At 42.5% G+C, this 22,883-nt stretch overlaps 1 long non-coding RNA gene across 1 annotated transcript; it reads left to right on the forward strand.

The window, feature by feature from the left end:
* Positions 1-5,403: 5,403 nt before the first annotated feature.
* Positions 5,404-7,030, forward strand: LOC147311326 (uncharacterized). Its single transcript, XR_015125368.1, has 3 exons — positions 5,404-5,944; positions 6,748-6,903; positions 6,988-7,030. It is a non-coding gene; the product is annotated as an uncharacterized LOC147311326 (long non-coding RNA).
* The last annotated feature ends 15,853 nt before the right edge of the window (positions 7,031-22,883 follow it).

Raw genomic sequence — 22,883 nt, forward strand, 5'->3', positions numbered from 1 at the left:
GAAAAGGACGCAAAGGTGGGGGGGAGGAAAAGGGGTGGGGAGGGGTCGGTATTGACTTTGGAGGCTGTTTTTACTCAGGACATACACTGTTTCCTACAATATGATCTTGGAGTCATCAAATATTGTCTCATGCTGTGATGTCCACAGAATCCAATTAGATGTAACCTGCACAGCTTGTAAGCATGTGGTTTTGACAGCTTCTAGGTGGGGAAGGATTTAGCCTACACACACTCACTCATACACACACACACATATAGCATACAAAAAACATACAACAGCCACACAGCTGGGCTGATTAAAGCTTTCCTATCTACACACAGGTTTACCGTTTTGAGATGCAGCATGTGTTTCACACACATGGTTCGGTCTCCTCCTCTGAACTCACCGTTGATTGCTTCACAGATTAATTTCTTCCCCGGCCTAACCCTCACATGTCCCATTTGTTTTGCAAACACAGGACCAGAGCCCATTTGAGCAGCTCCTTCATTGTTAATGGATTCAGCAGTGCTTCTGCTGCTGCTCCTCCTGTTGCTGCTCCTCTCTCCCTCCAATGCCTGTTGCAGCATCCCTGCTCCAGGGCTGCCAGAACTCACAGACTCCCTGACTTGTAGCTGACGGGTGTCTTTGCTGCAGGCATCCATCTGCCTACTGGGGGAACCAAGGTGGAAAAACTCCTAATAAAAGTAATTTCATGCTTTTTCATTCTTTGCCAATAAAAATGCTCTAGGAATGCTTTCTTACAAACGTTCATTATTGTTTAGTAACCTAATCAGTTTAGAAGGGCACACAGCGCTTATGTTATTATCCCTCAAAATGTTTTTCTTTTCAATTTGTTTTAAAGCGAAAATACATTTCATAGATGCCTAAACATAGATATATAGATGCCAAGATTTCTTCCTGGTGTGCAACATCAAGATAACCCTCAAGGTGTGAGATAACCCACTGGCTTATTGCGTTAAACCACTGGTGGTTAACCAACATTTCCTTTTTTCTAAATCTACTTTCTTCCCAGGACAAAGAGAAGCCACATTGCAGATTAAAACAACTTCTCCACGCTGTCAGGTTTTACCGATTCGCCGGTGAATAATATGGGAGATGTGTTGCATCAAATAAGCACTACAAATAAACCACATAAGTGGGAGATTGACACAGAGTGGCAAGCTAAGTAAAAGTGGCTGGGTGAGAGAGGGGGTGGGGTGGGGTGCAGGGTGAGGTTGGGTGAGACAGCCCGAGAGGGAGATAAGATCAAGTTCAGACCTAAAAGCGTTGAGGGAAAAAAGTGAGCCAATTGGCTAAAAGCAGAGGTCTTAGTTCCGTTCATTCTGTCTATCTCGAATCGCAATCATATGGCACTTAAAAATATGAAGACCTCAGTCAGCGATGTAATGTGATGTATCATCTGTTGCATGGGTGGAGAGGCGGTGTTTAGAATAGTTAACCTGGTTTATATGTAGGATTTCAAAATGTATTTCAGTAAATAGCTTAATGTCTTTATTGAGTCTCAAGCAGGATGGTAACCCCAAACTGCCAAAGTGAAAGTGTGTATTTTTTCTTTTTTCCCCCCTGTTTTTTTGACAAAGAGAACATAACATGTCATTCAAATCTGGGGCACTCTTGTCTACAAGCAATTTGTTCTTTTGTTGCTCCATGTGCTCTATTTTCATCTTCTTCTCTTGTTAGAACCGTGAGAGAAGAGCATATAAGGGCTTGATGGAGTGGTGAGTCAGAGACAGGATGACATAAAGAGAGAGAAAAGTGAGAAAAAGAGTGAGTAAAAAGAGCGAGAGAGAGGAGAAGAGAGGGGAGAGAGAAAGAGCAAGCGAGAGAGAGAGACCAAGAAGGCCAATGTCAATCCCACAGCAAACAGCAGCGGATAATCATGGGCTTTAGGAAAACACTGTGTCCATAATGCTATTACCCAGGATTACCTACTCCAGCAGAGAAGGCGAGACTCTCTTCACAATGTGCCACAGACCTTTCAGATAATCATCTTATCACAGATGACAAACCCAGAAGAAACATCCCATTATTCAAGAAAGAGGGGGGGAATCTACAGCATGTTTGGATGAAGACATATTGTAAGCCTAAATTATTCAAGTGAAAAAATATCAGATTTTGAAATTAGTACGCCAGCCGCTTCCTCACTTCCTCTCTTTCATTCGCTCACTGTCTCTTTCTCCCAGGGTGCTTTCTCCTTTTCCCGCAGGGCAATTAGAGACAAGATTTTATGCATTGTTCAGCTTATCAATTAGCCATAACACCTTCCCCTCTGATTGGTCTGTAATGAACATAATGGTTTTAACAGTCAGGAGTTGCAACTCTTAGAGGTGCTGTGCTAATGGTGTCGCCACGGCGATGGAGTCACAGTAACAGCTTTGCGGAAAAGCAGAAGGAGGAGGAGGAGGAGGGGGTAAGTCAGCTCTCCCTAACACATCTCTAATTAGAGCTCACAGTCAGTCATTACTGATGTAATAGGGTGTAACACTAATGGCTATCAGGCAAGCCTCCACAAACAACAGAGGGGGGCTCTTGTAAGGTGAGAGGAGCAGAAAATTTACGGAGGAGGGGGGAAAAAATGGGAGATTATGGTGAGGAGACAGGTGAAATGGAAAGTTGGGGTGTGGAGTGGTTGGGTGTGGGGGTGTGGGTCAAGGAGTGATTCAGGGAGAGTGTGCCTTGCAGCAGAGAAGGTTTTTAAGTACAGTAGTCAGACAAGGTCAGGGCCCATTAATGGAAAATCTTTCTTTGATGATAGTGAAATCTGTCACGCTAGACTTTGGGCAATATATAGAGACTGACAAGACTGAAAATGGTGAAAATTAAGGAGACATGAGGCTGGTTCAGGGAATGTAGATGACTGAGAGCGAGCCGGCGTGGCTGTGAGGGAGGACGGCGGTGAAGGCAGACTCCTAGTTAACCACTTTGGCACTTATACCTTGTTAGCACTGATGTACTCCGCAGTCCCATTCAGCCATTGATGCATGTTTTTACACTTTTCAGCACAAATTGCTCTGGCTGTAGCAAAACAGAGTGACAGAGGTAAAGATAAGGAAGATGGTTGACAGGAAACCAATGTTGGGAGAAATGAAAAGTGAGAGATGTGAAAAGAAAGCCGCAAGCGCTGCTCACTGCATCTATCCAAAGAGAGAAACCAAAGTATGAGTAACTTTAAAAAAAAAAAAAAGATCTTTACACTAATTTGTAGTTTATTTCAATATTTATATACAGTGCTATCTATATGATGCACCACACAGGATGATACACATAGTTTTCAGTATTATCCTGAACTAATGACACACATTTTCTGTTTTCAAGCTTGGTAACTTTCTTGGTAATCATGAAAATAGGCCACGCTAACTGGAATAAAGGTTTTCTTCTGTGCTTGCTTCACCCAGGATCAAAAGTTGCAAAGACCAGCCTCTGTAGGTTAACACTGATATTCGACCACTTTATTTGCATACACTGGTGTTAATTGGCATTTGAGGTCATCACTGATAGTGTAAATGGTGGTGAAAATTGGTGGATTAGTCTTTGCATCGGTACAACTGGTAAGACAGAGGCAAGACATTCTGTTCTTGTAATCCACCCATTAGTTCGCTGACTGTCTGTGACTTGAACGCCTCCAAAAAATTTTGGTTATTGTGAAACTGTGTGTGAAACAAGCTTCAGGGTTTACAAGTTTACGGTCAAAGTCCCAAACTTCAAGTCTTCTTTAACACAACATGGCATTCATTTTCGTAACCGTAATGGTGTGGCTGATGAGTTTTTACCTTATGGGTGTCCACAGCATTCTCAACCAGGTTCCAGCCCGAATTCAAGTTTACGAAAAATACCCAAACAAGCACTAAAGCTAGATGAGCAATTGCCTAAATGCCAACGACAGGCTTCAAAACAGGTGCGCACAAACCAGTAGATCTACGTTACAGTGACTAGTCCCACCTTTTACACAGTTTATCTCTATTATTTCTTATCTGCTGGTAGGTCACTGGAAAGGACTTAAGCAAACCCTTGGAATGCTTCCTCTCTGCTCCCTCCTTCACACTCACAAATCCCATGATGTCTTCTAATCCATCTGAGCCATTGGTAACCAGTTTTGTAGATGTAAAACATCACTGACAATGTATTGTGTCATTTTCTTGTTTGTTTTTTTTCACTGCTAATTAGCTGTTTTACAAGGTTTGAAGCTTGAAGATTGTTTGTAGATCTGTGCTCCAAATCTACACATAATCTCAGCCTTGCTGAAGGTGGTTTAGCACTTACTTGCTAAAGTAAGAAAGACTGTCTAGTTGGTACAATACTCCCCGCTGGCAGCAGCCTCCCCCAGCAGGACAATACATCATCAAAACTGTTCAGTAACAGTACAAAAAATCACAAATATCCAAATGAGCCTGATCTACAGAGCTGTATGTTGACAACACATTTTCCTCTTTAACCAAGAGGATGCAGTATCCATAATTTCCCAAAAGATTTTCGGATTTTGATCGATCAGATCACAGGACAGATTTCCACTTTGCCTCAGTCCATCTTATTTGCTTGGGCCCAGAGAAGGCTGCAGTGCTTCTGGATCCAGCAACCATTTGTGCCAATGACAATGAGACTTCCTGCATCCACGCATTGATTTCCACTACACCATCAAGTCTGTTTTTAATGCTGTGCTGCCCAAGGGATGGAGGATTACTGCGGTTAAATATTGTTTTTTTGACTTTTACCATTTGTCCAGAGATTTCTTTTAATAATATTATATACCGTACATAAGAAACACCCCAAGTTTTGGCAACCATACATGGAGAACTATGCTTCTTCAGTTGTTGAAGTATTTGCCTGGGCAGTTTCACACAGTAGTAAACCTCTTCTCATCTTTACTTCTGAGAAACAAGCTTCCTTTTATACACATCCTTGTTACTGACTTTTTGCTAATTCAGTTTAATGTGACTGCCACTTAAATATGGATTTCAAATGATTTGCAAACATAGCCTTTCTGATTCTGATTCTTTTTCTATTTACACATCCTACATCACAACTTTTTTCTTTGCTTTTCTTTTCTTTTTGGAAACTGAGCAGTGAGGAGACTTTAGTGTCTTTGTTGTCACTAGGATGTGAAGTTGAACCTTGAAGGAGTATTGTATGTGTAACCTATTGTGTAGCTTTACTAACGACGGCAGCAGCAGCTTGGCCTTTGAGGAGCTGCAGGACTTCAGGGGGGCTCTCTATTTCCGAACTCAGCCTTGAAAGTGTGTTTGATTGTGTTTGTGTGTGTGTGTGTCTGAGACAGAGGGGGGGCTCCTCAGTTGCCGAACTATAGTCCCTCACCCAGAATTTGAAATAAGGTCATCGTCCCCGGGAGGCCCCAAGTCAAAGCCTTCCTTCTTCACCTGCCCTTTAACTCTCCTCATCGCCCTCATTTCTTAATTTAACTCTTCACCTGAGTCCCATGTTTCTTTACTCCCCTACACTCAAAAAACAGATTCAGGTCCTCCTTTCAAAGAACACATGCAAATTATGTTAGTTGTTCACAAATGCAATTAAAAAATACCAAATTAATTTGATTTTCTTTGTGTAAACCTAAAATTATTCAAAACCAGCAGAGGCTGATTCTGAACACAAAATGAATGAGTTTGTTGGGGCACTGGGGGTAGGAGGAGTACATTTTTGCACTTAAGTATTTGTAAACTCAAAGAAATCAATTCAAGCCCCTCTTTAAGCTTAAACATTATTTTTAATCTCATTCAACGCAAATGTAGCACTCCAGCGTTACTGCAATTATTATTCGTGTGGTGAACCTAAATTATTTTCTCTCAAAGCAGTCTTTGTCACAAGAACACAAAGTTACTGAGTTACACAACGGTCCGCCTTCTTTGAAAATTTTGCACTCTTTCAGGATCACCTAAATGAATCCAGCTGCTCTTGGCCTCTCTGTACTTTTTGGATAAAACTACACCTTCAGGTAAGGTAACATATTATTTTTCCATATATCCAATTGTGTATTTCTTTATCAGCTAAATCTATAATGCTATTTATCATAGAAGCTTGTAACAGTTGTTTTTTGAACTTTTGGTGGTGCTACCATTCTCTTCTCTGCTTGAATACTATTTTTTTTTTTGACAATATAGCCAGGTCTTTTCAAAAGTGCCTTGTTTTAGAGGAGAAATTGTGTAGCTGCCAACTTTTAAGTCGGAGCGTGTGCTAGCTTATTAGCAGCTAGCCATTGTGCTCAATGAAAGATGATGTCCTATAGCTAACTTCTTTCTTACTGTTTTCTTTTTATAATCTAAAAATATGGTATTCTGTGTTTATTATTATATGCCATTTTCTAGTAGAAAGTATCGTTTTGAGGTGTCTTTAAAAGCACTACATAGTTTACTGAGGGTGCTACCAAAAGCGAACCATGTGGCCGGAAGAGTAACTGCAGGCAGCACAATGCGCACTCCCATGACGTTCAAACCTATTTATTATTATAAAAGATTTCGGCTACGTCCACACTTACACAGGTATTTTTGAAAACGGAGATTTTCCGTTTTCGTTTTAAAAAATAATCCCGTCCACAGGTAAACGCAAAAATGAAGGAAAACGCTGCTAGGAACATGCCAAGGCAACAGGTGGCGATATATTCCTAAACTCAGCTAAAAACAGTTTAGGTCTTGACAAACTTCACTGATGGTTCAAATGTTTAGCAACTTTCAGTGTGTTGATTCAGCAGTCTGTATTTAAACTTCTAGTTTATTATATTTGTGTATGTTTTATTTCCAGGTGAATGCAGAGTTCCTGCAGATCACTACAAAACCCCTGCAGGCGAAGTTCTTGGCTCAGCTGGACAATTTAACAGACAAGCTGATGCAAAATTTTCAGGGGAGCAAAGGAGCAAAGGGCCAAAAGATCAAGGATATCATGGCGATCAGTAGTTTGGTCGGTACTAATGATAAACCCATCAATTAAATGCAATCAATCAATTCCATTTTTTTCACCATTTTTTTTCCACCCTTGCATTAGTATGATGACATCGACATAAAGAGGGAGCATACTCTTAAAAGCCTGGTGGTCTACTTTAATGAAGATCCAGACCTACTGTTCAAGGAGTATCTGGTACGCTTATCACACCTTCTTTTCTAGATTCAATTTGAGTTAGGTTCATCGCACACAAAATCCTCATATATTCAAAAGAGACAATATAATTGTGAAATAGTATTATTCTTAATAGTCATTGTTGAAACTTGCACTGGAGAGCACTTTTTAAGGGGATAGTTTCAGCAAAAATTCAATTGTTCATTCTTTTGGTGCTGCCATGTAGGTATCTACTGCCTCTATAAACACAGTAAATGTGGACAAAACATTCATCCATTTTCTGTCAGTGTTTCAATTCAGTTTATTTATATAGCGGTATATCACAACAACAGTCATCTCAAGGCACTTCAGAAAGTAAACACTCCAGTGGAGTTCAGTTTATTATGCCAATTAGTAAAAAGTCTTCATTATAAGGAACACAGCAGATTGCATCAAGACACTAACTAGTGTCACTGCCATTACAGCAATCTCCTGGTTTCAGGAATAATGTGCATAAAACAAGCTGTTTCAAAAGGTTCCCAATTGTGATGAAATAAGGGAAATTGACCCAGCCCACACACACACACACACTGATAGACACTGGAGGAGCTCCTGCTCTATATCAAGCCCCTCCCAAAGGGAGGTACATAATACCTGAACCCAAACTATTGATAGGAAACAGATTGACGGGTTTTATTTATGTTTGGAGTGTTTATAGAGGCGGTAGAGACCTATGTTTCAGCACAAAAGGATACAAAAGCTGAGTTTTGCATAATATGTCCCCTTCCAAGTGACAGAGCCCTTAAACCTGAAACAACCTGTTTTTCAGACCTCCTCCACTGAGGATGAACGGTTGAGGTCCACTGCAGCAACTGTCACTGTATTTACACCATCAGAAGAGAAGGGATTCAGGAGCCAGAGGATGTTGGAGTTGTCATTGAAGGTACTACAGTTATGAACAACCTCGGTAGTGTCATCATGGCATTCATCGTCCTCTTTGGACTGATTTATGCACTTGATCTGAGCTATCCAAATGACCACAAGTACGCTTTTGAGTTCTGTCAGAAGATTTTGATGAATCTGGATGGACAAAGGCTCAGTACAAAGATGCAGCAAATGAAAATGAAGATGTTTGCTTAGGCAAACAAGACCCAGCACAAAAGTTGATTTTGGCCTTTTTATATCTTTTGTTCAAACTGTGACCTTTTTTTCTTTCTTTTTTTTGGCCAAATGGAAGTTGTCTATTTTTGTCTGCTGTTATGTTGTGAGTGATGTGACCTTTAATCTGTACTACTATAGATGGATGAAAAGACTGGGGATTTAGCTCAGAAAAAGTTTCATGGTTGTAACCACCATTTTCTTTTTGATTGCTTTTGGGATTTGCAAAGGTAATAGAAAAATGTTGACAAGTTTTGTGTCTTCCAGTGTTTTAAAGTTGGTCTTCCCGTTCTTATAAGCTTGTAAATGTTTACATGTAATTGGTTTTGGAGAAGTAAAGTTGAAAGATTTTTTTTTTATTAAAATACCTCCCCCTTGGTAACAGAAAAATGTTCGTCATGAAAACACACACACACACACACACACACACACACACATATATATATATATATATATATATATATATATATATATATATATATATATATATATATATATATATATATATATATTAGAGATGGCACGATACCACTTTTTTATGTCCGATACCGATACCGATATCATAAATTTGGATATCTGCCGATACTGATATGAATCCGATATAGTGTTTTTTAATCAACAAAACTGTTTTTTTTAAATATCTTGCTGCATTTTGTATAAGTTCATACTCAAGTTTAAAACAACAACTACACTAAAGCTATTCTGTTATACCTGTATGCAAAAAAAAATATTTCATAGTTCAGCAATACTGATCAATCTAATAAATTTAAACCTACACCATCCTCCCTATTCTGGTATTTTAAAGAGTACTTAGCATAAATATTAAGCAGCCTAACTAATAGGGTTCCAACTCCCAGCAACAACAAAAATAAATAAATAAAAAATAGGGAACCACCCCTCACGCTCCACCTCATGATGCTTAATCGACGTAACCAACCTTAATTTGATGCAGTGTGAAAAAAAAATGCACAGAAATCAATTATTTTTCAAGAAATATTAAATAGATTCAACATCTTTCTTCAACAAAATTGCAGACTGCACAGATGGTACCTTCCCAAAGGAAAAAGTACTATAGCTTACTAGGGTATATATATTAGACTTAATAGTTACTATATACAGTAATGGACTTCTATTTATTTTGCATCAAATTAAAACTTTGGGTGTCAGATAATTATTTATTAAAAGCTAGACATTTTAAATGAGAATAAGAAAGAAAAGTATGTCTTTGTGCCCCCTTTTCCCTGTTCATGCCCTATCGGCCCCCCTGGCTAAACTTTGCTAGATCCGCCCCTGCACAGTTACCAGCGTCAGCTACGTAGAAAAAGATCCTCGAGTAGAAAGTAATAATAAATAAATTCTAACAACAGCTGATCAAGCTTAAACGTGCTGCTGTTGTTCAGCCGCTGGTTTCCTCTTTCTGGTGCAAAGTGGGCCAAAAACAAACCAGAGAGACGGACTCGCGACAGAAAAGCCGATCAGCTGATCGTTAAGCAGTTTCATGATTGAAGTAGCAGCAAGAAGAGGCAGTCGCTCCATATATCGTTTGTTAAGCTTAATGCAGGAATGCTTTACAAACATTCAGAGATGGACTTACACACTTGCTTTACTTCTCTCGGGATAACTTTGTCGGAGATGAAATGCCAGGTTGCTAGCGAAGCTCCAAATGCTATCCAGACCACCGACAGGTCCCGCATGCCACAGCCGCTCTATCACGTGATGCATACTGCTCCAACGTGCTAACGTTCTGAGGTGAGTTATGGCGTGTTGCAAGTTTTGTGAGGTGCTTTCGTGATATTTAATGGATCGGATTACATTTTTTATTTTTCTCCGATATCCGATCCAGTAATTTAGGTCAGTATCGGACCGATACCTATACGTAATATCGGATCGGTCCATCTCTAATATATATATATATATATATATAAAAACACCCAGCACGCCCCTGCGGGCGGTTTATCCTTCAAGCTCGGGTCCTCTACCAGAGGCCTGGGAGCTTGAGGGTCCTGCGCAGTATCTTAGCTGTTCCCAGGACTGCGCTCTTCTGGACAGAGATCTCCGATGTTGTTCCCGGGATCTGCTGGAGCCACTCGCCTATCTTGGGAGTCACCGCACCTAGTGCTCCGATTACCACGGGGACCACCGTTACCTTCACCCTCCACATCCTCTCGAGCTCTTCTCTGAGCCCTTGGTATTTCTCCAGCTTCTCGTGTTCCTTCTTCCTGATATTGCTGTCATTCGGAACCGCTACATCGATCACTACGGCCGTCTTCTTCTGTTTGTCTACCACCACTATGTCCGGTTGGTTAGCCACCACCATTTTGTCCGTCTGTATCTGGAAGTCCCACAGGATCTTAGCTCGGTCATTCTCCACCACCCTTGGGGGCATCTCCCATTTTGACCTCGGGACTTCCAGGTTATACTCCGCACAGATGTTCCTGTACACTATGCCGGCCACTTGGTTATGGCGTTCCATGTATGCCTTGCCTGCTAGCATCTTGCACCCTGCTGTTATGTGCTGGATTGTCTCTGGGGCATCTTTACACAGCCTGCACCTGGGGTCTTGCCTGGTGTGATAGACCCCAGCCTCTATGGATCTTGTGCTCAGAGCTTGTTCTTGTGCTGCCATGATTAGTGCCTCTGTGCTGTCTTTCAGTCCAGCTTTGTCCAGCCACTGGTAGGATTTCTGGATATCAGCCACCTCCTCTATCTGCCGGTGGTACATACCGTGCAGGGGTTTCCGACTACACTTCTCCAGTCCGAACGACATTCCAATGTCATTGCTGTATAGCCTGGTAGTGTGGATCAGTGAATCGATGTCTCGTTCACTCTTGGCATACAGCTTGATGTCATCCATGTACAGGAGGTGGCTGACAACTGCTCCGTTCCGTAGTCGGTATCCGTAGCCAGTCTTGTTAATGATCTCACTGAGGGGGTTCAGGCCTATGCAGAACAGCAGTGAGGACAGAGCATCTCCTTGGTAGATCCCGCACTTGATGGTGACTTGTGCTATGGGCTTGGAGTTGGCCTCTAGTGTTGTACGCCACATCCCCATTGAGTTCCTGATGAAGGCTCTTAGGGTCCCATTGATCTTGTACAATTCTAGGCATTCCAGTATCCAGCTGTGGGGCATTGAGTCATAGGCCTTCTTGTAATCAATCCAGGAAGTGCACAGGTTGGTCAGTCTGGTCTTGCAGTCTCGGCTGATTGTTCTGTCTACCAGTAGCTGGTGTTTTGCGCCTCTGGTATTCTTGCCAATTCCTTTCTGTGTCCCGCTCATGTATTGACCCATGTGCCTGTTCATCTTAGCCGATATGATGCCTGACAGGAGCTTCCATGTAGTACTGAGGCAGGTTATTGGTCGGTAGTTGGAGGGGACCGGTCCCTTCTTGGGGTCCAGGACCGTCCGTCAGTTAGCCATTCCGGGTGTCTCTCGTTAACTAGCAGCTGGTTCATTTGTGCTGCCAGACGCTCGTGGAGTGCAGTCAGCTTCTTCAGCCAGTAGGCGTGAACCATGTCGGGCCCTGGTGCTGTCCAACTCTTCATACTGGAGACCCTTTCTTGGATATCTGCCACTGTGATGGTTACTGGACCCTGTTCAGGGAGGTCGCTGTGGTCTGCCCTCAGATCCTCTAGCCACTGAGCATTGCCGTTATGGGTTGCATCCTTCTCCCATATGCTCTTCCAGTATTGCTCCGTCTCCAGCCTTGGTGGTGCTGTTCTCTTATTGTTCCCTTGCCACTGAGAGTACACCTTTGCTGGTTCTGTGGAGAACAGCTGGTTTATTCTCCTGCCTTCTATCTCTCTGGTGTACCTCCTCAAGCGGCTGGCCAAGGCTGTGAGTCTTTGCTTGGCAGTTTCCAAGGCCTCAGGTATGGACAGCTTGCTGTATTTCTTAGGCACCTTTCTGCAACTCCGTTAGTTGGCTAACCTCTCTCCGTGCTACTTTGATCTTGCCCTCTAGCCTCCTTCTCCATGGAGGGTACTGCCCCTTGTGGCTGTTCAACTTGTAGCCAAGCATCTCACTGATCACTGCTGCCGTATTGTAGATCAGCTTGTTAGTGTCGGTAATCGTGGTTGTAGGTATTGCCCGTAGTGCTGCATTAACATCATCTAGCAGACCTTCTGAGGGTACTTCACGTAATCTTGGTAACCGGCTACGGGGGATCTAGGTTTCAAGCTTGGCCATGATCCTATTTTTCAGGTCAGTTCCTCTCGCACTCAACGATCCTTCTCCTATCACACTTGGGGCTATGTACCCAATCTCGGGTGGGGGTGATGATATCTCCCCCCTGACCTGGCGTCCTGACTCCTCCTTGCCGTAGCATTTGTGTTGTACCTCGTCAATCTCTAGCTGTGAGAGCAGTCCCTTCTTTCGAATGTTGGAACACTGAGCTACTAGTTGTTTCGCCGTCATTGTGGATGTTGGGTATCGAAGAATCCATAGGTCCCTCATCCTATTCATGTAGCCCCTTCCGCCGGGGTTACTTGCGTAGTAGCATTCCAACAACGCCCTGTTTTCGTCCCTTGCCCACCGATGCCTTCTTGTTCCAGTAGCCCACTTTTCGTCAGGGTGCCCTGGTTCCTCAACACCTGACGCGGACCTTGTTGATCCGGGCGACGTCCGAGCCGGCATGCCTTCATATTTATCTGTCTCGCTCATGTCTGCGGTAGGCTTGCTTAGCATAGGGGGTCTAGCCTTAGGACCCTTACTGGATACAGACGCCCCAGGCAGGAATCGAACTTGCGATCCTCTGTTCCAAAGGCGTGTAGTCTAACCACTACGCTATCCAGCTGATATATATATATCAGTGATATATATGGCCAAGCTTGAAACCTGGATCCCCCGTAGCCGGTTACCAAGATTACGTGAAGTACCCTCAGAAGGTCTGCTAGATGATGTTAATGCAGCACTACGGGCAATACCTACAACCACGATTACCGACACTAACAAGCTGATCTACAATACGGCAGCAGTGATCAGTGAGATGCTTGGCTACAAGTTGAACAGCCACAAGGGGCAGTACCCTCCATGGAGAAGGAGGCTAGAGGGCAAGATCAAAGTAGCACGGAGAGAGGTTAGCCAACTAACGGAGTTGCAGAAAGGTGCGACGAATAAGGTGCCTAAGAAATACAGCAAGCTGTCCATACCTGAGGCCTTGGAAACTGCCAAGCAAAGACTCACAGCCTTGGCCAGCCGCTTGAGGAGGTACACCAGAGAGATAGAAGGCAGGAGAATAAACCAGCTGTTCTCCACAGAACCAGCAAAGGTGTACTCTCAGTGGCAAGGGAACAATAAGAGAACAGCACCACCAAGGCTGGAGACGGAGCAATACTGGAAGAGCATATGGGAGAAGGATGCAACCCATAACGGCAATGCTCAGTGGCTAGAGGATCTGAGGGCAGACCACAGCGACCTCCCTGAACAGGGTCCAGTAACCATCACAGTGGCAGATATCCAAGAAAGGGTCTCCAGTATGAAGAGTTGGACAGCACCAGGGCCCGACATGGTTCACGCCTACTGGCTGAAGAAGCTGACTGCACTCCACGAGCGTCTGGCAGCACAAATGAACCAGCTGCTAGTTAACGAGAGACACCCGGAATGGCTAACTGACGGACGGTCCTGATCCCCAAGGACCCCAAGAAGGGACCGGTCCCCTCCAACTACCGATCAATAACCTGCCTCAGTACTACATGGAAGCTCCTGTCAGGCATCATATCGGCTAAGATGAACAGGCACATGGGTCAATACATGAGCGGGACACAGAAAGGAATTGGCAAGAATACCAGAGGCGCAAAACACCAGCTACTGGTAGACAGAACAATCAGCCGAGACTGCAAGACCAGACTGACCAACCTGTGCACTGCCTGGATTGATTACAAGAAGGCCTATGACTCAATGCCCCACAGCTGGATACTGGAATGCCTAGAATTGTACAAGATCAATGGGACCCTAAGAGCCTTCATCAGGAACTCAATGGGGATGTGGCGTACAACACTAGAGGCCAACTCCAAGCCCATAGCACAAGTCACCATCAAGTGCGGGATCTACCAAGGAGATGCTCTGTCCCCACTGCTGTTCTGCATAGGCCTGAACCCCCTCAGTGAGATCATTAACAAGACTGGCTACGGATACCGACTACGGAACGGAGCAGTTGTCAGCCACCTCCTGTACATGGATGACATCAAGCTGTATGCCAAGAGTGAACGAGACATCGATTCACTGATCCACACTACCAGGCTATACAGCAATGACATTGGAATGTCGTTCGGACTGGAGAAGTGTAGTCGGATGGTAACAAAGAGAGGGAAGGTAGTCAGAACTGAGGGGATTGAACTACCAGAAGGCAACATTGCAGACATAGAGGACAGTTACAAGTACTTGGGGATCCCGCAGGCGAATGGGAACCATGAAGAGGCCGCTAGAAAAGCTGCAACCACCAAGTACCTGCAGAGGGTCAGGCAAGTCCTGAGGAGTCAGCTGAATGGTAAGAACAAGATCCGGGCCATCAACACGTACGCCCTGCCCGTGATCAGGTACCCTGCTAGGGTAATAGGCTGGCCAAAGGAGGAGATAGAAGCCACTGACATAAAGACAAGAAAGCTCCTTACCATGCATGGAGGGTTTCACCCCAAGTCCAGCACCCTGAGGCTGTACGCTAAGCGGAAGGAAGGGGGCCGGGGACTGGTGAGTGTCAGCACCACAGTCCAGGATGAGACAACGAACATCCAAGAATACATTGGGAAGATGGCCCCAACTGACCGAGTGCTCAGTGAATACCTCAGGCAGCAGAAACCCAAGAAAGAGGAGGGAGACGAGGAACCATCATGGAAGGACAGGCCCCTGCACGGTATGTACCACCGGCAGATAGAGGAGGTGGCTGATATCCAGAAATCCTACCAGTGGCTGGACAAAGCTGGACTGAAAGACAGCACAGAGGCACTAATCATGGCAGCACAAGAACAAGCTCTGAGCACAAGATCCATAGAGGCTGGGGTCTATCACACCAGGCAAGACCCCAGGTGCAGGCTGTGTAAAGATGCCCCAGAGACAATCCAGCACATAACAGCAGGGTGCAAGATGCTAGCAGGCAAGGCATACATGGAACGCCATAACCAAGTGGCCGGCATAGTGTACAGGAACATCTGTGCGGAGTATAACCTGGAAGTCCCGAGGTCAAAATGGGAGATGCCCCCAAGGGTGGTGGAGAATGACCGAGCTAAGATCCTGTGGGACTTCCAGATACAGACGGACAAAATGGTGGTGGCTAACCAACCGGACATAGTGGTGGTAGACAAACAGAAGAAGACGGCCGTAGTGATCGATGTAGCGGTTCCGAATGACAGCAATATCAGGAAGAAGGAACACGAGAAGCTGGAGAAATACCAAGGGCTCAGAGAAGAGCTCGAGAGGATGTGGAGGGTGAAGGTAACGGTGGTCCCCGTGGTAATCGGAGCACTAGGTGCGGTGACTCCCAAGATAGGCGAGTGGCTCCAGCAGATCCCGGGAACAACATCGGAGATCCCTGTCCAGAAGCGCGCAGTCCTGGGAACAGCTAAGATACTGCGCAGGACCCTCAAGCTCCCAGGCCTCTGGTAGAGGACCCGAGCTTGAAGGATAAACCGCCCGCAGGGGCGTGCTGGGTGTTTTTTATATATATATATATATATATATATATATATATGTGTGTGTGTGTGTGTGTGTATTTATGTATATGTGTGTGTATTTATGTATTGTTGGGTTGTTTCAAATCTTCAGTGACTGCCATACTATGGTGTGAATTGCAATGTTTAGTAGGTTATCATTGTGAATTTGCAAGTGTCACTATAAATATATACAATGATTCTGAAGTGAAATCTGATTTTACAGATTCCAGTTTGTTTTCAGTATTGCCTAGTAGTACAGAGGTGTGTGCTATTCAGATTTGACATTCATTACAAATGTACGTCAGCACTTTTTTGTGAGCACTTTGATTTTTGTTAAGGTTGATTTGACCATGTGACATGTATGTTTATTTACAAAATATTCTGTTTCTGCTTTTAATTCAAGTGAATAAACCTGAGTTGTAAAAACAAATTCATTTTGTCATTATTTTAATAATTAAATTAGTTTTCTGGTAATGAAAATTATGATTTAGTTGAACTCAAAATAATGATTTCAATGCAATGAAAATCTAGCTCAAGTGAATGACATTGTATTGAATTGGACCAACCAAAACCTTTCACATCATTTTAATGTACTTTTTTTCATTTTAGCAGTATTTACGAAATTGTGTTCTACTGACTCAATTTAATTGAATTGTCATGATGTATGTAGATTAGGTTGGACCAAAATAGATGTATTACGTGGAAAACCTGCCATCAGTCCAATTGAGTTCATCCAATGACTTATTTTTTTGAGTGTAACAGCCCTTCCCCTTTTTTTGTTTTGCGTTGTTTATACTTTAACACTTAGCCCTCTAATACATTCTGTAGGTAAACGCCAACCAAAGGAAGCATAGACACGAAAGACCAGCATCACAATGACTCTGCCACTTCAACTAATATGGAATATTATGCTTTACCTCAAAAGTTTGAACTTGTTCTTTTTGTTTGTTTATTTTTTGTCTTGTCTTGTGCACAAAAATTGAAGCTCCCAATTATGTCATTGGGCCTTAAAACTGTAATTTGATTGGAGAAATGAATTTTATGGATTAGCGAGACAATAAAAACAAAAATGGCATTGTTCGTAGATAAGACAGGTAATAAGTGTATTAAAGCTTGTGGTCTGTGTGTGTGTCTGGAGCAACACAGATGCATATCCAATAGGATGCAGAGTGAGCAGGACAATAACGCACCATTCTTATGCTAATCAAGGAGGCCATTAATGTTTACATTCAAAATCAGGCCTTGCAAAGAAATGCATTCACTCCCTGCTAAACTGGGATAATTAGTTCCCTCTTAAACCCATATTCCATTAACTCAGGTGAATCCATCTGAGTTTCATCAAATTTCTGCCTCATTTTGCATAATAATACAATTTAATAGATAATGACATATTCAGACTACTCTGGGAAAACAAGCACCTATAAGAGAATATTATATGTGTAAAAAAAAAAAGGCATTTTGCTCTATTTTATATGTATCTGAAAATATTTAAAAGCATTTCCTATAAGTCAGCAGGACTGATTTGTGCATAAATTAAATCTCTAACTGTAAACGGCTTATTAGAGATTAGTGACTGATGCATTTAATGCTCTCTGCAGAGTTTCTGCTCACTTTGTGTATACGACACATCATATTACACTGTTATTGGAGTGCGTTTATGTCTACAGAGAATCCCTGGAATGATCAGTGACAAAACAGGCATTGCATTTAACTGGAATGTAGTTTGATACATATTTGTGTGTGTGTGTGTGTGTGCGTGCGTGCGTTTCCTTGTGTTTGTGTCACTGAAAGAAGTTTTTTTAATACATTCACACATGCATGCTTGGGCGTATAAAGCTAAGCAGTTCCCATCAATATTCAGACTTTATCCCACCAACAGTTTTATAGAGCCAGTCACTTTTCCCATGGTGTGTGTGTGTGTGTGTACGAGTGGGTGTGAGTGTGCATACGAAGAAGCAAGTGCAGTCTTATTCAATATAAACCTTTAAATAATTTTTAAATAAAGTATTTTTTCTTCTTCTCATATTTTAGCCTTTATGTAATATGTATGTTTTTCATATCCTCATTTGGAACACAGACATTTAGTATGCTGAAAACACTTATGATTTATATAGGTGAGTAGCTTCACATGTCTCTCTTTCACTCACTCACACATACACGCGTACACACACACACACATGCGCACACACTGTAATGGATAGGAGCTGGCTGAGGGCGTCTGTCAGGGGCGACTGTTCTAATCAGAGCAGTGGGGAGAGAGATAAAGGAGAAAATAATGAGTGTGGCATCAGGCCTTTCATAGCGCAACAAAAGGCCACGGGATCAGATAGACACACACAATGTGGAGAGGAGAGGAAGGGAGGAGAGGAAGAGAGGGAAAAGAGAGAGGGAGGGATGGGAGAAGGCAGCGCGGTGAAAGAGAACAAGGGATGGACGGGGGAATGGGTTTGCAAATATGCTTTCTTGCAAGCGTAGGTGATGTAGGCAACATTATGAAATGCAAGCTTATGTCTGGCTTCACTCGAAGGATGCCGTCAAATGGAGTGGATGGATGTTTCTATGACAACATCAATCATTTTAGCACAGAGTAGTCTTTCAGCAAGTACTGACTATAAATGCATTTGCCAGCACACATCCCTCCTTTTTTCCGTCTCAAAGACTTTGCTGGCCTCATGCCCTCTTTCTTACTGCAGATTAGTGCTGCTTCATTTACTGCGTGTGATAATTTCCAGTCATCCTTTGATTTTTAATGCTTAATTTATCCAGATTACACTCCTTTGATTATTAATGCCTAATTTAGCCTGATGACACCAATCATTAGATGGTACCCAAACTGAAAGCAAACAACCTTAGTGGTCTTCCAATGTACCGATACAGCCTCTTCTACAGATAATGATACCGTTCAGAGAGCCCTGTGAGTGTTAAGTCAATGCCCACATTTTTACCCAAACTCCCATCAAACTTTAAAGAGAAGAGAAATACTAATTAGAAACTGCAAGCTAGGAGAAATGAGCAGGCAGACTCAGAACAGAAAATCCTATTCAGGGACTTAATGAGCTTGTCGAAGCTGAATAATTGATTTCTAATTCTAGCCTGCAGCTGTTGACCCAACCAGGGAGTGTTTTGAATGGAACTGAAATATGTTGCGCTCTGACTTGGCACTGTTGGCTTTCTGGTAACAAAACCATTATCAGATACTCTCATGTCTACCTCACACTTTCAGGTTTTGTTTAAACCCAGATGTAAAGTTTCTTATTCAATTACTCGGCTGCCGTGTACCAACAAATATACCCAGGCTCGCCCTTTGTACTCTCTTGACACCTTAATCCTGCCACAAATCTTGTTTAATATTTCAGACTTGCAGATAATTTAGTAAAAGGCTGTTTGATTTGTACCCCCCCCCCCCCCCTTTCCCAAAAAAGCCCAGTAAGGTAAACTCTCCCAGCGTTTTAAGCGTTGAGAACCACAGTCCATATCAGATTGTAGGTGTTTTATGTTTCGCTCATTTGCTGCGGAGTGATTCTTTGTTGCCCTGTGTGGACGATCATATCCTGGGGGCTCTGGGGCAGGAATAGCATAGAGCACCCTGTGTGTGAACCACAGCCGCCCAGCGTCCCTGTAAGATGACCTCACGGAAAATAGGCCTAATTATTACCGTGACAGCCCATGCTATCATATTCTGCCAGATCAGTCACTACAAGGGAGAGAGGGGAGGGGGGGGAGGAGCGGGGGAGAAGAAAAATTAACAGAAATATATACCACTGTGCCACCAACCCCACCCCCCCACCCCAAAAGTGCGCATTTATTTTTAATACCCTAATCAGCAAGTCCCAAAGGTGGTTTGGCTCTCACTCACCTGCACAGACAGACGTAGCCGAGCACAGGTAAGGCAGCAGTGAGAGAGCAGGAGGAGGTGAATTGGGAGCAGAGCCAGAATGAGGCCAGTTTTTATCGTGAGAGGCAGCGGCTCGTGCTGCGGTTCTGATCGAGAAATGAAAAATTAGCGTGCTCATATTGCATCCTCTCATGTTCTAGCAAAATAATTGCCTCAAAAGTTGCCAACACACAACCCCAATTTCTTTCTTTCCCTTTAAGAGGAAATTTCATTCTGTACAGTAGATAGTAGATGGAAGGATGAAGTGGTGGGGGAGCGCAGAAGTAACACAGGGGGGCCCAGGAGGACACGGTAATTACAAGATACAGAGGTGAAGGTAGACAGCAGCGATTAACTGAAGGACTGTCCTACTCCTGAAGCCATAGTCATTAGGGCTGGATCATTATATGATAGATTTCAGGGCTATTTGCCTGGTTTTGTTCCCAGAGACAGTATTCCGAGAGACACCCTGGGAATGGGACATACTACACCAATAGCTACCTCCGTGAGAAAAAAACATGGCAAATATCAATGCTCTGTGCTGATGTGTGGTAGATGCTAATGATTATACTTGGATGCTTTCATACCAGACTGCTGGAGGTCACAACAATGGGTTACACAGTGAAAGAAAATTTTACACAGTGAGTTTTGACAATGACACAAAAAGCAGTTTGTACATTGTGCGTGGAATTATTTGGCTTCTTTTAACTTAAATGGAACTTTTATTGGACTTTCTTGCACTTTTGAAAATGAAAATTCCAGTCTTTTGTAACTTGGGTCTCATATTTGCAGGTTTTGTTTTAGTTACAGTGACATCGCATTCAGCAGTTTGCACAAAAGCCAGCAGTTCAAACACATCGAACTTCTTTATTTAGAAGTACAAAAGTGAGTGCACAGAAATGTCAGTAGTAATGTGGTTTTTTTTTTTATCTTGGATTTATGACGTATAAGAAGAAATTTCTCCTACCAAGTCAGTTCTACTTAGCCTTTGTTAGCAGAACTGGCTTTTTTGTCTGTATGATGATGTTTCTTTGAAGAAATCCTGCAAATTGTAGCATGTGTTACAAAATCAGTCATTAATCATTGTTTCCTGGAATGACTCAGGGTGCTATGATGTCCCCATAAATTGAAATTTATCTGTGGTTTCCAATCATTTCCAAATCACAGTCAAACACTGTAGTTAACATTTGATATTTGTACCCACAAGCTGGGTTAGGTACAGGGAGAGATCATGCATGACCCATCCATCCACCCCAAACTTTGTTCCTCTACTAAAAATGCCTCTTTTCTTTTGACTTTATTACCAACACTGCAGGCTGGTTTCTTACCTTGCTGATCTTTTTTTAGTGATGTGGCCATAGTTATCACTGTACAATAAATAAATACACCAAAGGTTTATGTTTGACATTACACCTTATTCAGGATTTTACGGTAAGGAAATTCTAACAGCTTGAAACAACTTTAGATGCTCGCTTCATATCTTCTACATTGCTGTGTTAGCAGGAAAAATATGTTCCCTGCTAACACTTACAAACATAACGTTTAGAAATAGAGACACACAGGCCACTTACATGATAAAATAATCTTAGTCAACATATTCTAATGATCAACAAAACAGAAAAAGCTATGTAGACAGATCAAAACTGGGAGAGGGGGAGCGTTACTAAGCAGATGAAGCTTCTGTGGAAGTGAGTGCCATCCAAAAATCTTACACCACAGAATAACTAGTGGCAGCTCTTGGTTTTCTCCTGTGAGCTCACTGACTTTGGGGGAAAGGAAAGTATTTCTTTTCTGTGAGAGCTCAGAAAATGTCTTAGGAGTGGCTTGTTTAACAGAACTTGATGCAGTATTTGTATGTGTTATGAGAGGCTTTTGAGGGGCTTGCTTGCTTTGAGATGTAAAAATTGTAGCAAGTAAAGAGTTAATGTTATTGTCTTGCTTGAAATATGTTTTTGAGCTTTTTTATATTAAAAATGTTTAGTTCTGTTAAATAAGTTGTTTGATCTTTATTTTCTTTTATATTTGTGATATACAGTGATTAGTAGCCACTCCTGATAGTGTTTCTTATTGTGTTTTTGTGTTTGGAACATTTTAGTTGGACCGCCCAGCCTTGTATGACCTATAGCCAAAAAGACTTTTGTCACTTCACTAAGGCAGACTATAACAAAAAACGATCTCCACCTTAACAAGTCTTAAAATTAAGTTAATACAATGTGAGTTGAACAAAACCTGACGTATGACACTGTGGCAATATTTATCCAACCAAATTCATCAAAAATGTAGAACCACTGTGTGAGAAACTAAAGACACACTCATTCCAAAGCTTGTTGAACCACTTTTAACAGGAATAACTTGAAGTAATAATTTTCTGTGTGACTTTATCAGTCTCTCACATAGTTGTAAAGACCTATTTGGACTTTGATTCGACCTTTGCAACACCTTGATTATTTTCTTTTTCAGCCATTCTGTTATAGATTTGCTGCAGTGTTTGGGATCGTTGTCGTGTTGCATGGCCCAATTTCAGACCAGGTTTATCTGTCAGACAGAAGGCTTCACATTTGACAATACTTCGGTATACAGAGGAGTTCATGTTTGACTCAGTGACTGCAAGGTGCCCAGGTCCTGTGGTTGCAAAACTGGCCCAAATCATCACCCTTCCACCACCGCGCTTCACAGTTGGTATGAGGTGTTTGTGCTAATATGCATCCCCGCTTTGGTCTTGCTTGTCCAGAGGACATTATTCCAAATGTCACACATAAGCCCATAAGTATTTACATTTGAACACGTAAGTATTCAAATGTGTTCATTTAAGCCATACCTTTTCTAACTGGGTTGTCATAAACTTTAATACTTTATATCATAACTAAGGCCAAAAGAATCTGAGAGGTAGTTCTACAGTTTCTCTGAATGTTTGGGTATCTAACCTTTGGGTGAATTTGCTAGGACATCCACTCCTAGGGAGAATGACGACTGTTTTCCACTTGTGGAAAATCTTTCTCACTCTGGAAGGATGGACTTCAAATTATCTGGGAATGACCTTATAACCTTCCACATATTGTTGGGCAGCAACTGTTGCTTCTCTAAGATCATTGTTAATGTCTTTCCAAACTTTAACTTTTATAAAGATGGCTACATTTGCTGATGATCAGTTAAAAAACTGCATTTGATT

This window comes from Aulonocara sp. 'chitande type north' Nkhata Bay, linkage group LG16 (genome assembly GCF_057382095.1).
Source record: "Aulonocara sp. 'chitande type north' Nkhata Bay isolate Kocher_YH1m ecotype deep benthic linkage group LG16, A_spYH_male_GT1.1, whole genome shotgun sequence".
NCBI lineage: Eukaryota > Metazoa > Chordata > Actinopteri > Cichliformes > Cichlidae > Aulonocara > Aulonocara sp. 'chitande type north' Nkhata Bay.